Genomic DNA, 6,000 nt, shown 5'->3' on the forward strand with positions numbered 1-6,000 from the left:
CCACAGACCATCGCCATCCATCGCATCCCACCAAGACTGCTGCTCCTAGTGATCTGGACTCACCTAGGAGGTATCTGAGCTGGCCATAGCCCCTGGACAATGATCCAGACAGCTGGCCATCCCCCAAGGAGCCTGTCACCTTCAGGGAGACCCATTTCCTCCCCATACCGAGACCTCTTGTGCTTCTGCCACATGGCTGCCAGGGCTTAGGTGTGTCTGGCAACCAAATCCAATCTCTCATTTTTTTCCCTGTGGACCAGTTAGTTTTGCCTAGAATCCAGTTTTCTTCTGAATTTGCAACTGTCTCTCTGATGGGCGCCTTTTGTTCAACAGAGTAACCCCTGCTCCCTGCCCTGCTCTAATACACTACCTGTACAAAGGTCTTTTCCTTATTTTCAATAAATGTCAGACATTATTAAAAAAGAATGAAATCTCAATGAATATGGCACCTTTCCTTCTCTGGTTCTGTAAATGGGGTCCATATCTTGTTCAAACACTGTGTGCCCTGTCATGCTATGGCTAAAGTTGACTCTTGCATTATAAAAACAAAAGATTGAGTCCTGTGGTGCCCTAGGGATGGAGACCTTAATGGCAACCATCTAATGCCAAATGATGGCCCTTCTAAACCAGTCAGTTTCATGCCACTTTCAAAGTAGACCTTGATCTGATTTTGGTCAAGGTGATGTGAAGAGCTGTGGAAAAATTTTTTGAAAAAGGTTTCCTTATTTCCAAAAAATGGCTAGAAAGCACAAATCCCAAATTGTTACAGAACATAAATCCCACACCTCTTTGGTGAGCAGCTATCAAAGTAGTATTTACTCCACTATTCAGGGAACCAACAGAATGGCTTAGGTACTTCAGAAAAAGCATTTACATTTATATTGCTTTGATTTGTGGAGCCAGTGGAATAAGGTATACAAAACTATGACTAATTTAGGTAGAAGCCTGGTTAGTAATCTGCAGGTAAGTAAAATTATAACCTTTAATGGACAGAAAATAAATAATCATTCCTTTTTATTATTTGGGTTAAATTCTTTTTTTTTTTTTTTTTTTTTTTTTTTTTTTTTTTATTGAGACGGAGTCTCTCAATGTTGCCCGAGCTGGAATGCAGTGGCGTGATCTTCACTCACTGCAACCTGTGCCTCCCAGGTTCAAGTGATTTTCCTGCCTCAGTCTCCCGAGTAGCTGGAATTATAAGCATGCACCACCACACCTGGCTAATTTTTGAATTTTTAGTAGAGATGGGGTTTCACGATGTTGGCCAGGCTGGTCTCGAACTCCTGACCTCAAGTGATCCACTTGCCTCAGCCTCCCAAAGTGCTGGTATTACAGGTATGAGCCACTGCGCTTGGCCTAGGTTAACTTCTAAATGTATTTTGCTGTAAAAAGCCTTTGCTCCCTCATTAATTATTGGTCAAAGTTAAATATCCTGATAGAGTCAGATGTTCTACGGTTGGGCTTATAAGACAATGCTCCAGTGTGATGTTAAAAGATTGTGTTTGGGTTCTGCAGAGAAACAACCAATAGGATATATAGATATAGATATATGTATGTATATCTTCTGTTGTATATTTATCATACAGAATTGGCTCTCATGATTATGGATGCTGAGAAGTCTTAAGATCTGGTCAGCAAGCTGGAACCCCAGAAGAGCTGATGCCCAGTCTGAGTCCAAAGGCCTGAGAATCAGGTGAGCCAACAGTATATGCTTCAGTCTGAAAGCTGGCAGGCTCAAGACCCAAGAAGAGCTGATGTTTCAGCTCAAGTCAGAAGGCAAGGAGAACAGATGTTTCAGCTCAGAGCAGCCAAGCAGGAGGAGTTCTCTCTTACTACTGGAAGAATCATCCTTTTTGTTCTCTTCAGGCCATCAACTGATTGGATGAGGGGAGGGAAATCTGCTTTACTCAGTCTATTGATTCAAATGTTAATCTTAGCCCCAAACACTCTCACAGACACACTCAGACTAATATTTGACCAAACAAATATTAGGGAGAGAGGGAGGGAAAGGAAGAGAGAAAATTAATGTCAGTGCAGTTCAGCGCATTAACCCTTGTATTGGCCCCATTAGCATGTATGCAACTTTTTTTTTTTCTGGTCCATCCTGCACAGCTTTTCAGAAATGACAAGTCAGTATACTCCCTCTTCAATCCTCTCCTTTTCCTCAGAAGTGTCTCCTAATAAGTAGATCTATATACTTGTCTTGGGACCTGGATAACATTTTGGAGTTATAAATTGTCCTAATAATTTCTTATATATTCAAAAATCTTTATATGAAATGATGACATAGAGACACAAGAGGGTGCTAGCAATACAGATAAATGTTTTCACAACAACATATTGAAATTTGAGAAATTATTATATTGGTGGTGAATTACATTGGTGCATTCAGCTCTCTAATTATCAGGTTCTATGTCTTAACTGGTTAACATTATATAATTATAATGCCTAGTTTAGTATTTTCTTTCACAATTCATATGTCATTTCCTTTAACCTTCTCTGTAAACCTTGATTATTTGACTGGTTCAATCATGCATCATCAGTTATGTAGTAAGTACTTCCTATGTTCCAGGTACTGTACTATGAACTGTTGTTACATCATTGCAGAATTGTGGTCCAAGCCTTCAAGGAATTTACTGTAAAGTTGGCTGTAGTGGAAATATATGTATGTGGAGTCTGAGCTTTGGATTTGATTAAGAAGGACTTGAGACCATGCTTGGTTACACCATTTATATGACATTATATACATTCCTTAACCTTCCTAAGCCACTATTTTTTCATATGTAAAGTGGGTCAAATAACACCTATATGTGCATTCCTATATGGGTCCTTATGGGCATTCAGTAAGATAATGAATATAAAGTTCTGATCATTAAATAGATGGGATGTACCGTAACTATAATAACAACAATAATTTTATTATTTTTTTAGGATGATAATGACTTGAAGCCTGTATATGGCAGAGTGGGAACATAGTAGAAAGAACATTTAAATCTTACCTACATGAGGCAGGGAACATCTCAATAGAGGAAGTAGCAAATGAGTTGAGATTTGACTCCAATCTAAGAGGCCACCTCTATCTGAGATATAGAAGAATGAGAGAGTGTGGTTAATCATGTAAAATTTAGGAAAAGGACATGGTAGGAGTTTAGATGGCATAGATGGAAGGCTACATCATAATGGGTCATGTTTGTTGTGCTAAGGCATATATCAATTATCCTGTACTCAGTAGGGAACAACGGAAAGATATTGAATGCGGGACTGATTTGATCAGATTTGTGTTTTAAGGTTTGCTGGGGTGGAAATTTTTATTTCTTTGATGAATAGTAACATTAAGCATATTTTTCATGTCCTTGTGGTCCATTCGTATATTTTCTTTTATGAAGAATCTGTTCAAGTGATCCATCTTAAAAATTGTGTCATTTTTTTCTTTTTCTTACTAAGTTATAGTGGGTCTTTATATGACCAATCCTTTGTCATATACATGTATGCCAAATGTTTTCTCTAACTGTGTACCTTCCTGTTCAATTTTTTGAAAGTTATCTTTTGAAAAGCAACAGATTTTCATTTATATGAAGTCCAGTTTGTAATTTTTGTCTTTCGTGATTTTAGATCTTCCAACAACCAGATGCCAAGAAGGAATTAGACATTTGAGGGATTTCTTGGGGAAAACACCTGTAGAGGATAAAGGAGAAGGTGAGAAGGGAAAGGTGGAGCAGACCATGATGCAGGTCTGATACTTATGAAAGGAAAAAGGGAAGGAGGGAAGAGCCTCAGTCTGCAGTTCTAGTCTGAGAAAATCTCATTCCAGCTGATAGGGAATCCAGAGTGGACTATCTGTTACTGAAGTTCTGTGCCAGACAGGAATGTCCTGTCCTGGCTTCATTGGCTGGTAGGAGCTGAGGAGAGCATGACTTCAGTGTAAACACTGCATTCATTCTAAAAGTGCAGCAGCTGAAAGGTGGCTGCTCACTATCATCCTCATAGATGTTTGTCTTGAAGAGAGATCCGAGTGACACACTTCCCTGGCTACCTGTTTACCCCTTGTACAGCACAGATATCCATGCAGGTTAGGGGAATATCTGCTTTATGGTTTCTATGGCCCTTTTTACCTAAGAGGAAACTTAGAAGACATAGATTAGTATAATGAACCACAGCCCCTGCCACTGTAATTGGTCTCCAGGCCATAATTTGCTACTCATTCTTTTCTTCCTCTAATATCCATTCCAAAATTCCATCATTTTCAGATATCACTGTGATGATTAATTTTAGATGTCTACCTGCCTGGGTTAAGTGATACCAAGTAGCTGGTAAAGCATTATTTCTGGGTGTGCCTGTGACAGTGTTTTTGAAAGAGATTGGCATTTGAATCAGTGGACTGAGTAAGGAAGATCTACCTTCACCCAATGTGGGCAGGTACCATCTGATCTGCTGAGGGCCTGGATAGAACATAAAGGCAGATGAAATGCTAATTTGCTCTCTCTCTTCTGAAGCTGGGATGCCCATCTTCTGCCCTGAGACTTGCACCAGTAGCCCCTCAGCTTCTTAGGCCTTTGACCTGGGACTGAGAGTCACACCACTGGCTCCCCTGGTTTTTAGGCCTTCGGGCTTGGACTGAGCCATGCCACTGGCTTTCCTGATTCTTCAGCTAACAGATGGCAGTTCGTGAGACTTAACTTCCATAATCACATGACTCAATTTCCCTAATAAATCTCTATTATATCTATCTATCTATCTATCTATCTACCTACCTACCTACCTACCTATCTATCATCTATCCATCCGTCCATCCATCCATCCATCCATCCATCCATCCATCTAATCTATCTCCTATTGGTTCTGTTTCTCAGGAGAACCCTGACCAGTATAATCACCTTGCAAATCTTGGTGGTTTACCTAGTGATGAGACCCAAATCTTCATTCTTTAAGGGCCTGAGGCCTTAACAACCCTATCCTCAGCCCAGAGTGGCTGCAAATATGCAGTTAAAATTGAGCAAGGCTGTACCACAGGGTGCCCGAGTGAATTACCTGAGTTCTACATATTTTCCTTTTTGTACCAATTGTATAAAGCATCTTAACTTCTTCCTGCTGATTAAGGTCAATTACCCCTGCTAGTAATTGACTCTTCTCACCTGCTGGTCCAGGGAAACAAGAAGTCTTAAGTGCCCAGGTGATAATTGTAGCTTATAGTTCAAAGGGACACTTGCTGTGTCCCCTCGCAAAACTGCACCCCCTTGAGAAAAAGGACCTCTAACTTTGCATAGCTATGAGTTGTTGGGATGTGGGATAAAGTTTACTCCAGTGTATCATTTGGAGTACTGATAAATAGGGCTACTCCTGCATCTACCTTTTGGTTCTTGTACCTATGTGTTATTATTATTAATGACACAGCACTGTATAGAGTTCTCTGATTTAACACATCTAGTAGGTCCAAAGGATGCCACCCCATCCTTGCAGAGTATTTCTTCTGAGATCACACATTAACTATGTCTTTAGATGACCATTAAAATATGCTACGATTATAGCTTCTTTCTATATAGTATCATAGGTGACATGACCAGTGGATCCTATAGTTTCAGGAGCACTCCCACAGCTCCTTCTTTGTGAAGTGGGTCCCTGGGTTAGATGCCATGCTACGTGGACTTCCGTGCCTGTGGATCATGCATTCTATAAGATTCCAGATAGTGCTGAGACTGTGAGGGGGAGAAAAGGCAAACCTTTTCTGGAAATACTTATCTATTCCTGTGTGTGCAAACTCTTAACCCTTTTAGTATGGAAGGGGCACAATATAATCAATTTGCCACCAAGTAGCTTTTTGGAAATTGTGATATATTGGTGGCTTAGCATAGGTCTCAGTTTCAGGAAGGTTGCAAACTCATAGGCAATAGTAACTATATTAGCCTTGGTAAGTGGGATTCCAAACTGTTAGGTATATGCATAACTTCCCTCATTTTCCACACTTCTGAAGCAGCTGGCTTGATGGAATGGTGGAAAGGCCTTTCG

This window comes from Mandrillus leucophaeus, unplaced genomic scaffold, assembly GCF_000951045.1.
Source record: "Mandrillus leucophaeus isolate KB7577 unplaced genomic scaffold, Mleu.le_1.0 Scaffold1032, whole genome shotgun sequence".
Taxonomy (NCBI): domain Eukaryota; kingdom Metazoa; phylum Chordata; class Mammalia; order Primates; family Cercopithecidae; genus Mandrillus; species Mandrillus leucophaeus.